Below are 12,387 nucleotides of genomic sequence, written 5' to 3' on the forward strand. Positions count from 1 at the left end.
AAAAGCCCACAACTGAATTCAACAATTAGAATGAACCAAATGAAATGGCTGGTTATGTAGGTTAAACATAGAATCTTTCCAAATAGTCAAATACTGGTAATTTCATATGATTAAATCCAACATTGCAAAAAGCGTGAGGCAGTGAGGATGATAATGAGTCAGAATACTGGTGAACTGGATAGCTCCTTTCCTTTGTCCTGTCTCATTTTCAGATAGAAAGAAAAAAAAAAAAACCCAGAGAGGTAAACTCACTTCCATAAGGTCATGGGAGTCAAATAATATCTGACACCAGCATCCAGACTTTCTGTCTTAATTCAGCATTTTTCCTGTATCAGTGTGATTTGATTGCAAAATTTAAAATTCTGATAAATATATATTTAGGGGCATAAATAATAAAGGAATAATCCTAAGATTCCAGAGGTGAAAGTTCAACTGTTTTCCTCAAATCAACTCTTTTATCTCAAGTAGCAGAGATATCTAATATTTCAGTCTGTTCCTAAACTGTGCATTGGAGGATATTTCTAGGGATAAACCTATAATGCAAACAAGAAGATTTATAGAAAACTACAGTTGTTGGTAAGTGCTGCTAATTAAATATTCAAGATTCTACCTGAGGTTTGATTCATTATATATTTAGAAGGTAATTTGCTTGAATTCTGCTTTCCTCTCAGGGATAATTTATACCATAACCTGAAACTCTCAGATGAAACACAAGATTTGAATACACGAAGTGGCTTCTAAAACATCAATATACAATATTTATGAGGTTACTAGTCACTAGCAGGTTTTGCCAGAATCACAGACTTGATGAAGACAGGGACTGTGACCATTTTGTGTACCCTATTATATCCCCAGTATTTAACAGTATCTGGCTAAATTAACATTTAAAAATATGTGTCAGCAGTGACAACCTCCCCATGAGAGCTTGCTTCTTGAAAAGGATCTCCTTCATCCCTTTCTAGAAGAAAAGAGGAGAAAGGAAACTACGTTTGGAGTGGAACCCTAATTCCTACTTCGTGGATGTAAAATGCCCAGATGCTATAAAATCAACACTCTCTTTAGTCATGCACAAATGCTAGGTTTCCGTGCTGGCTGCTCTACTGTCCTCTGGCAGTCTACAGGAGAAAAAGCAAGGCTTACAGAAACATGCTCCTTTAGACAGAAGCAGCAGTAAAAACACCCTAGGACTTTCCTGGTGGGTCCAGTGGTTAAGAAACCACCTGCCAATGCAGAGAACACAGGTTCAATCCCTGGTCCGGGAAGATCCAACCCGCCATGTAACAATTAAGCCAGTGCACCACAACTCCTGAGACTGTGCTCTAGAGCTCAAGAGCCGCAGTTACTCAAGGCTGCTCGCCCTGGAACCCATGCTCTTCAACAAGAGAAGCCCTCATACTCAACTAGAGTAACCTTGCCCACAGCAACTAAAGAAAGGTCTCTCGTGAAGCAATGAAGACTCAGCACAGCCAAAAATAAATAACTAATTAATTTGAAAAAATAAAAGCACCCTAAATCAGGATGAATGAGAAACCATTTCAACATACACATTTTGGATACACACATAAAAACACACACACCACTTAAAAAAAAAAATTTAGTTAATGAACAAATGGAATAAACTTCAACACTAAATTTACATCTGAAAAGATATTAAAAATACTGAATATAGTGTTGACAGTGATGGAATGGCACATTAGGACATGTAGGAGCTTTTTCCTTTACATTTACAATGCATATGATTTTCCTTTTATGGGTTTCTTTTTTTGTCATTAGGAGATCAGAAAGCTAGAATTTACCTGTGTCTCTCATCTGTGTACTACATAAAACTACACCCCCATCATCACATTAAAGACATCACCCAAAAGACCCACTATAAATTTGTATTCCCATAGCATTTTATATTTTGTAGGCTTTTAACTCTACTTACAGCCCCAACTCTTGTACCTACATGGTGACTTTCTAGGAAGCAGACACCAACTTTATTCATCTTTTTATCTTTAACACCTAAACATAACTTATGCTCAAGAATACCAGCTGGAAGAATACAATTTTCAATTTCTTTTAAGTATCTCCAGTGTGAAAGTGAATCTCAATGAACATTAAGAGAACACTGCCACCTCCTGGTAATATGGGTAGTGCTGCTGCTACTGCTAAGTCGCTTCAGTCGTGTCCGACTCTGTGCGACCCCACAGACGGCAGCCCACTGGGCTCCGCCGTCCCTGGGATTCTCCAGGCAAGAATACTGGAGTGGGTTACCATTTCCTTCTCCAGTGCATGAAAGGGAAAAGTGAAAGTGAAGTCGCTCAGTCGTGTCCGACTCTTAGCGACCCCATGGACTGTGGCCTACCAGGCTCCTCCATCCATGGGATTTTCCAGGCAAGAGTACTGGAGTGGGGTGCCACTGCCTTCTCCAATAGGTAGTGCATTCTTTAGCAAATACCAGGAAGAGAAAGCACAGAATTTGTATATAGGTAGATCAGAAATTTGAAATTTAAACCCAGCTATATCATTTGCTGTGTTAAACTGGAAAATCTCAATCAGTTTTCCCTTCTACAAAATGAGCATAGCACCTGTCCTATTTCTCAGGAATAATCATGACAGTTAAATTATAATAACTGTAAAAGTACTTTGTTGATTATGAAACATTTTCCAAGTATGAGACCATAGTTGATTATTTACTCTGCCATGTTGAGGATAATAGATCCATCTATTTTTAATTGAGTATTTTATTAACATAATAGTTGTTTTAACAAATCTATCTTACTTCTTACCACAAATCTAACTAAATAACCTGCAGGTTGAGGGTCAGAGCCAACTCATTAAATTTTAGATGTCTAATAGCAAATTTCTTCCTTTATATGTTAATGCAGACTGTCATTAACTTATTAAAATGTGTTGTTGAGCATAAAATCAAACCTACTTAGAGATACCACTTCTCACCCACCAGACTGGCAAAAATCCAAAAGCTTGACAACATACTGTTAGAGTGTGGTAAAAAGGCTATCAGATATTGTGTGTGAAAATGCAAAATAGCATATCTCCTTTTGCACTATTAAGCAAAAGGACATATACTTTTACCCTTTGTCAACTTAAAAACTGAGTAATGTTTTATTTGGAGGGAGTTTTTAGGACTTCAAGCCCAGGAGACAGCCATTTCAAGTGACTGACAGAACTTGCTCAGAGGTGGCAGAGGAAGGAGTCAGGGTTATACAGAAGTTTGCAATAAGGGGCAAGTAGTCTGAATATCAAAAGATTATTGTTAATTAAGAAAAACTAGGTATCTCAAGTTAAGGAATTTACTGCTTTTTTATTTTAGGGAAGATACAGGAGTCTGGGCTTGCTGAAGTAATTTCTGTCATATGCATCTCAGCTATTTGGGGCCAGCATTCCAAGTATTTCACATCTTTGAAAAAGCAACATCAAAATCATAAAATTGACATGTGTTATGAATCATATCTAAAACTAAGTAGAATAGAAATTTTATTTCCTGGTTTTATTTCAGGAGAATTAATGTTTAGGAAATCTATTACATGAATCTTCCATAAATTACTGTTTCTAACTTTCAGTCATACTCTAATGATTGGCAAGCTAGTCCTATCTAAGATATACATCAAACCTAGTATGCATTAAAAATCCTGTAAGGTCCCAGGTAATTTTCACTTAATTATTCATTAAAGAAACACTTACTCTCCTATCATAAACAGTATGAAGCTCTTGCTGTTGTTGTTGTTTTGAATTTATTAATTAATTTTGGGCCACACCCTGAGGGCATGTGGAACTTTCCCAACCAGGGATCAAACCCACATTCCTTGCACTGGAAAGGGTCTCAAACACCGGACCACCAGGGAAGTCCACAAGTGTTAAGTTTTTTTTTTTACTGTTAAGATCTGTCAACCATCAAAAAAAAAAAAAGAACTACTGGGGTTGTGTCAAAGGATTCAATAGTCAACTTGAGGGGGGACTCCCACTATCCAGAGATGGGATATTTCAGCATCAGAAAGAATAAAAATTGCAAAGAATGTAAACATATCTTAATTGTTCAAATTCATAGTAATTTTTAAAACTCTAACTGATCACCTTTGATATTATGGAACCAACTTATTATTCTATAAATTGGCAAGTAAAGAGAAACAAATCAAATATACAGCCTACCTTTTCTATATGAACTGCATCCCTGAATGACTAAATAGTTGATGAAGCAAAGTCCTTATTTATATAAGAATTCAAAATAATAAATAAGGAATGATAGAACAAACCCTAGTGAAACAGTTGGTCTGGGCAATGATTATCAAAGGGTACTAAAAATAATTAAATTAAAAACTGGGATTATAAGGAAAAAAAACTATATACAAACATTTCTTATGAATGTAGATATAAAAAACTTCAATGAAATATTAGCAAACTGAATTCAGAAACATATCAAAAAAGGTTTAAACACCATGACCAACTGCAGTTAGTTCCAGGAACCCAAGGTTGGTTAAATATCCAAAAATCAAGTAATGTAATGCTGCTGCTGCTGCTAAGTCGCTTCAGTCGTGTCCGACTCTTGGTGACCCCATGGACTGCAGCCTACCAGGCTCCTCCGTCCATGGGATTTTCCAGGCAAGAGTACTGGAGTGGGTCACCAGTGCCTTCTCCGAAGTAATGTAATATGACATATTAATGGAATAATGGAAAATCCCCATGAACTTCCAGATGTTCAAGCTGGATTTAGAAAAGGCAGAGGAACCAGAGATCAAATTGTCAACATCCACTGGATCATCGAAAAAGCAACAGAGCTCCAGAAAAACATACTTTTCCTTTATTAACTACACCAAAGCCTTTTACTGTGTGGATCACAACAAACTGTGGAAAATTCTTCATTTCAGTTCAGTTGCTCAGTCATGTCTGACTCTTTGCGACCCCATGGACTGCAGCACCCCAGGCCTCCCAACCATCCCAAACTTCCGGAGCTTACTCAAACTCATGGCCATTGAGTTGGTGATGCCATCCAACCATCTCATCCTCTATCGTCCCCTTCTCCTGCTTTCAATCTTTCCCAGCATCAGGGTCTTTTCAAATGAGTCAGTTCTTCCCATCAGGTGGCCAAAGTATTGGAGTTTCAGCTTCAGCATCAGTCCTTCCAATGGATGGATATTCAGGACTGATTTTCTTTAGGATGAAGTGGTTTGATCTCCTTGCTGTCCAAGGGACTCTCAAGAGTCTTCTCCAGCACCACAGTTCAAAAGCATCAATTCTTCGGCACTCAGCTTTCTTTAGTCCAACTCTCACATCCACACATGACTACTGGAAAAACCATAGCTTTGACTGGATGGACCTTTGTTGGTAAAGTAATATCCTGCTTTTTAATATGCTGTCTAGGTTGGTCATAGCCTTTCTTCCAAGGAGCAAGCATCTTTTAATTTCACGGCTGCAGTCACCATCTGCAGTGATCTTGGAGCCCAGAAAAATAAAGTCTGTCACTCTTTCCATTGTTTCTCCATCTATTTGCCATGAAGTGATGGGACCGGATGCCATGATCTTAGTTATCTGAATGTTGAGTTTTAAGCCAACTTTTTCACTCTCTTCTTTCACTTTCATCAAGAGGCTCTTTAGTTCTTCTTCACTTTCTGCCATAAGGGTGGTGTCATCTGCATATCTGAGGTTATTGATATCGCTCCCGGCAATCTTGATTCCACCTTGTGCTTCATCCAGCCCGGCATTTCACATGATGTACTCTGCATATAAGTTAAATAAACAGGGTGACAACATACAGCCTTGACTTACTCCTTTCCCAATTTGGAGCCAGTCTGTTGTTCCATGTCCGGTTCTAACTACTGCTTCCTGACCTGCATACAGATGTCTCAGGAGGCAGGTCAGTTGGTCTGGTATTCCCTTCCCTTTCAGAATTTTCCACAGTTTGTTGTGATCCACACAGTCAAAGGCTTTGGCATAGTCAATAAAGCAGAAGTAGATGTTTTTCTGGAATTCTCTAGCTTTTTCGATGATCCAACAGATGTTGGCAATTTGATCTCTGGTTCCTCTGCCTTTTCTAAAACCAGCTTGAACATCTGGAAGTTCACGGTTCACATACTGTTGAAGCCTGGCTTGGAGAATTTTGAGCATTACTTTCCTAGCGTGTGAGATGAGTGCAATTGTGTGGTAGTTTGAGCATTCTTTGGCTTTGCCTTTCTTTGGGATTGGAATGAAAACTGACCTTTTCCAGTCCTGTGGCCACTGCTGAGTTCTCCAAATTTGCTGGCATATTGGGTGTAGCACTTTCACAGCATCATCTTTTAGGATTTGAAATAACTCAACTGGAATTCCATCACCTCCACTGGCTTTGTTTGTAGTGATGCTTCCTAAGGCCCACTGGACTTCGCATTCCACGATGTCTGGCTCTAGATTGGTGATCACACCATCATGATTATCTGGGTCATGAAGATCTTTTTTGTTAGTTCTTCTGTGTATTCTTGCCACCTCTTCTTAATATCTTCTGCTTCTGTTAGGTCCATACCATTTGTGCCCTTTATTGAGCCCATCTTTGCATGAAATGTTCCCTTGGCATCTCAAATTTTCTTGAAGAGATCTCTAGACTTCTCATTCTATTATTTTCCTCTACTTCTTTGCATTGATCACTGAGGAAGGCTTTCTTATCTCTCCTTGCTATCCTTTGGAACTCTGCATTCAAATGGGTATATCTTTCCTTTTCTCCTTTGTCCTTCGTTTCTTCTCTTTTCACAGCTTTTTGTAAGGCCTCCTCAGACAACCATTTTGCCTTTTTGCATTTCTTTTTCTTGGGGATGGTCTTGATCCCTGTCTCCTGAAAAATGTCACAAACCTCCATCCATAGTTCTTCAGGCACTCTGTCTATCAGATCTAATCCCTTGAATCTATTTCTCACTTCTACTGTATATTCGTAAGGGATTTGATTTAGGTCATACCTTAATGGTCTAGTGGTTTCCCGTATTTTCTTCAATTTAAGTCTGAATTTGGCAATAAGGAGTTCATGGTCTGTGCCACAGTCAGCTCCGGGTCTTGTTTTTGTTGACTGTATAGAACTTCTCCATCTTTGGCTACAAAGAATATAATCAATCTGATTTTGGTATTGATCATCTGGCGATGTCCATGTGTAGAGTCTTCTCTTGTGTTGTTGGAAGAGGGTATTTGCTATGACCCAGTGTGCTCTCTTGGCAAAACTCTATTAGCCTTTGCCCTGCTTCATTCTGTACTCCACGGCCAAATTTGCCTGTTATTCCAGGTATTTCTTGACTTCCTACCTTTGCATTCCAGTCCCCTATAATGAAAAGGACATTTTTGGGGGGTGTTAGTTCTAGAAAGTCTTGTAGGTCTTCATAGAACCATTCACCTTCAGCTTCTTCAGCATTACTGGTTGGGGCATAGACTTGGGATTACTGTGATATTGAATGGTTTGCCTTGGAAATGAACAGAGACCATGCTGTTGTTTTTGAGATTGCATCCAAGTACTGCATTTCAGACTCTTTTGTTGACCATGATGGCTACTCCATTTCAAGAGATGGGAATACCAGATCATCTGACCTGCCTCCTGAGACATCTGTATGCAGGTCAGGAAGCAACAGTTAGAACTGGACATGGAACAACAGACTGGTTCCAAATCAGGAAAGGAGTACGTCAAGGCTGTATATTGTCACCCTGCTTACTTAACTTATATGCAAAGTATAACATGCAAATGCCGGGCTGGATGAAGCACAAGGTGGAATCAAGATTACTGGGAGAAATATCAATAACCTCAGATATGAAGATGACACTATCCTTATGGAAGACAGTGAAGAACAACTAAAGAGCCTCTTGATTAAAATGAAAGAAGAGAGTGAAAAAGTTGGCTTAAAACTCAACATTCAGAAAACTAAGATCATGGCTTCTGGTCCCATCACTTCATGGCAAATAGATGGGGAAACAGTGGAAAGAGTGACAGACTTTATTTTTCTGGGTTCCAAAATCACTGCAGATGGTGACTGCAGCCGTGAAATTAAAAGATGCTTGCTCCTTGGAAGAAAGGCTATGACCAACCTAGACAGCATATAAAAAAGCAGAGACATTACTTTACCAACAAAGGTCCATCCAGTCAAAGCTATGGTTTTTCCAGTAGTCATGTGTGGATGTGAGAGTTGGACTATAAAGAAAGCCGAGTGCCGAAGAATTGATGCTTTTGAACTGTGGTGTTGAAGAACTCTTGAGAGTTCCTTGGACAGCAAGGAGATCCAACCAGTCCATCCTAAAGGAGATCAGTCCTGAATATCCATCGGAAGGACTGATGTTGAAGCTGAAACTCCAATACTTCGGCCATCTAATGCGAAGTTTTACTGCAGTTTTCTTTAAAAGTTAATCACATCATTACCATAAAGCTTTATAAAAGTTTTGATATCCTGTGGAGAAGTCCAGACCCTTCTTCACTTTTTCAGAATTATCTTGGCTTCTCTCTTTTGTTTTCTACTAAGATTTTAGGATTCATGAAAATTCTGTGCAAAACCCTGTTGAGATTTTGATTGGAATTGTGTTAAGATTATGTTAAGATTATGTTACTTTGGGGAGAGCCTCCATCTTTTTGATTCTGTTTCCCTCCATTTAACACTGTATGTGTTGTGTTACTCGCTCAGTCATATCCGACTGTTTGTGACCCCATGGACTGTAGCCCACCAGGCTCTTCTGTCCATGGAATTCTCCAAGCAAGAATACTGTAGTGTCTAGCCATTCCCTTCTCCAGGGGATTTTCCCAACCCAGGACTCAAACCCAGGTCTCCTGCATTGCAGGCAGATTCTTTACCATCTGAGCCACCACGGAAGCCTCTTTAGTTGTCTATTACTACATAAGATATTACTGTAAACTTAGTGGTATATATACAGAGAAGGCAATGGCAACCCACTCCAGTACTCTTGCCTGGAAAATCCCATGGACGGAGGAGCCTGGTAGGCTGCAGTCCATGGGGTCGCTAAGAGTCGGACACGACTGAGCAACTTCACTTTCACTTTTCACTTTCATGCATTGGAGAAGGAAATGGCAACCGAATCCAGTGTTCTTGTCTGGAGAGTCCCAGGGACGGTGGAGCCTGGTGGGCTGCCGTCTATGGGGTCGCACAGAGTCGGACACGACTGAAGTGACTTAGCAGCAGCAGCAGCATGGAGAAGGAAATGGCAACCCACTACAATATTCTTACCTGGAGAATTTCATAGACAGAGGAGCCTGCCAGGCTACAGTCCACGAGGTCACAAAGAGTCTGACACGACTAAGTGACTAACACAGACACACACACATAGGATCTGAAGGATACGGAAATCAAAGATTACATATTTCTTGCTGAATAATGATAGTCATTGAGTAGAAGATACAGATGAAGAAATCTGACTACATAAAGATTAAAAATTCCCAAATGGCAAACTACAAATGGAAAACCAAAAGTCAAATTATTTGGGAGGTAGAGGGATGTATGGAACTCATTTCACAAAAGGCTAAACACCAAAACTCTAATAATCAACAAAAACATGGAAAAACACGTAATTCATGAAAAAGGAAACACAAAATGCTCTTAAACACATAAAAAGATGCTCAATCTCATTTGTAATTTTTAAAAAGCAAAATAAAAACAACACTGAGATACCATTCTACACCTACTGGAAAGACAAACATTTTTTTAAAAGTGATAATGAACTGAGGTAAAAGTGGAAAAAAAGTACTCTCCTGATTACTGGTGAGACTGGAAAATGATATTACCAATATGGAAGGCAACAGGGCAACATCTATCAAAATTGCAAATATATGTATCTTTTGACTCAGCAATTCTACTCTAGGATTTAACTCAGTTATATTTGCAAACCTGCAAAATAAAAAGGTATACATTCTTATTCACTGCAGCATTGTAATAGCTAAGGTAACCATAAAACATATTGTTTTGTCCAAATCAGGACCCTTTAAGAAAAAGAGGGCACTGTTAATATTTAAACTGAGACAATTGGCATAGATGAGACTGTCCCAAACAAACCAGGAAATGAAGTCCTTCTAATAATAATAGAAAAGGGAAAATAATACAAAAATTCACCAATAAGGGACTTTCAAAATAATAATGATACATCTAGACGTGGAATACTACATAGCCATAAAAGAAAGCACAGTATATACTGATTTGGAAGGTTCTCCAAGATGTATAGTAAAGAAGATACATAATCATTTTCAATTCATTCCATGAATATGTCAGAGTTCCCAGTACTTGTATTTTATCCAGTAAAAGACAATATTATTTTTTACAAATGGAGAAACTAAGTCAGGAAGGAATGTGCACCAATAGCAACATTAGCAGCCATGAAATTAAAAGATGTTTGCTCCTTGGAAAAAAGGCTATGACCAACCTAGACAGCATATAAAAAAGCAGAGACATTACTTTGCCAACAAAGGTCCATCCAGTCAAAGCTATGGTTCAAGCTATGGTTCTTCCAGTAGTCATGTATGCATGTGAGAGTTGGACTATAAAGAAAACTGAGTGCCAAAGAACTGATGCTTTTGAACTGTGGTGTTGGAGAAGACTCCTGAGAGTCCCTTGGACTGCAAGGAGATCCAACCAGTCAACCCTAAAGGAAATCAGTCCTGAATATTCATTGGAAGGACTGATGTGGAAACTGAAACTCCAATACTTTGGTCACCTGATGCAAAGAACTGACTCATTGGAAAAGACCCTGATGCTGGGAAAGACTGAAGGCGGGAGGAGAAAGGGACAAGAGAGGATGACATGGTTGGATGGCATCACTGACTGGATGGACATGAGTTTGAGTAAGCTCTAGGAGTTGGTGATGGATAGGGAAGCCTGGCGTGCTGCAGTCCATGGGGTTGCAAAGAGTTAGACACAACTGAGCGACTGAACTGAACTGAAAGCAACGTTAGCAGAACAAACACTAATGAAAAAATAACTTATATGAAATAATCTTTCACTTGGACTGAGATTCTAACTACAGTCTAAGAGTAGAACAAATGGGTCTCTAAATCATGACAAATAAACATCCTCCAAACATAAGCATCAAGTTCCTAATTTTGTACCACAGAAGATATAGTTTTTCTGATTTTAAAAACTCAAAATCCTCCTCCATATACCACAAAACTTTAGCACAACCAGGGACTGACCTAAAAATCTACTATTAGAGATACCTGAAAGAGATTTCCTTCACTTGTGAAGTCAGATCTAGCTGGCCATGTCACAGTTGGTGAGTACTTATGCAAAAATTTAACTAGATAGGACCTTTTCCAATCAGAAACAGAAAAAGAACTTGACACTGCCAAACTCTAACCACCTAGGATGACAAACTTGTATCTTCTTAAATGCTGTAGGCATCTCAAGTCACCGGTCATCCTCATGCAAAAGTAGCTATATTATAGTGGAAGAATCAGTCGAAAAGTCAAAGAACTCCATGCAGAGTCCAAAGTCTGTATGAAAAGAACCTCCCCTCTACCGGTAGATTTTTTTCACTGCCCAACCAGTTCCCACTATCTGAGAGAACTGGGGAGAAAGAGAGTGAAGAACTTATTACTGGTTATAATTAAAGCTAATTCAAAAGACCAGGGGCTAGGATATAAAAAGAAGCAAATACCTTCTGGGTAATGCTCAGAAATGCCCTGACACATGTCATCTTTTTCTTGACAGCTCAAAAAGCTTCAGAGAAATATTCCTGTGAAATAAGGATAAGATTAGCCTACTACATTTGGAAAAATCATTGCTGGCTCAAGTTTACACTAAGGATTAAGTCCCAGAAGTTTCTTAAAGAATCAGTAGGCAACACTGTAAAGCAATTATTCTCCAATTAAAAATAGTAATAAAAAAAGAAGTAATGGGCAAAGCCATTAATAAGGCAGCCAGAGTATGCTGGAGTCCCTGAATTAGAGTCCTACCTATAGGAGAAGGGATAAGGCAGTTAAGGAATGACTACAGCAGAGAAAAACAAACAAACCAAAAGAAAGGTCACTCTACTTGGTTTCAAACTAAGTAACATTCCAACTTTAACCAAGCCAAAGGAGAATTGCCTTTCCACAGAACATACCAGTGTATGGTTTTGATATTTCTTTTCCCACAGTTACCCTTGACGCTCATTTTAATCCAAAAACAAAAAGGAAAGCTAGTGACATTTCTGTGATACAGTAAGCCTCTAACCAACTTTTAGATTCGTATCATACTGACCCCACACAAATCTTCCTTGGGGAAAGAGGTCATTTCCTGGGATAATTCAATGGTTAATTTTGGTAAGGGCTGCACGGTGGAGAGGGCCTCGAGGTCAGAGACTTGAGTCTGATTCTCAATCCTGGTACCTATCAGAGGGGTTATCTGAGTCAAAGAAAATCTTAAATTTCTGAGTCTTAGTTTCCTCATCTTCAAAATGTGACTGCTGCTG

General features: G+C 39.0%; 1 protein-coding gene across 6 annotated transcripts in view; it reads right to left on the reverse strand.

Annotated features, from left to right (window-relative positions):
* The window catches only part of RBMS2 (RNA binding motif single stranded interacting protein 2), a 90,687-nt gene that overhangs the window by 76,810 nt on the left and 1,490 nt on the right, over positions 1-12,387 (reverse strand). For 3 of the 6 annotated variants that reach the window (XM_081483315.1, XM_081483319.1, XM_081483311.1), the window contains exon 2: positions 11,593-11,670. The exons of the other annotated variants lie outside the window; for them this stretch is intronic. The gene's annotated coding sequence lies outside the window, so the exon portion shown is untranslated. The remainder of the gene's footprint in view (positions 1-11,592; positions 11,671-12,387) is intronic. 6 annotated transcript variants of the gene reach the window in all.

Source organism: Giraffa tippelskirchi, chromosome 4, assembly GCF_054371585.1.
Source record: "Giraffa tippelskirchi isolate mGirTip1 chromosome 4, T2T-mGirTip1v1.2.pri, whole genome shotgun sequence".
NCBI lineage: Eukaryota > Metazoa > Chordata > Mammalia > Artiodactyla > Giraffidae > Giraffa > Giraffa tippelskirchi.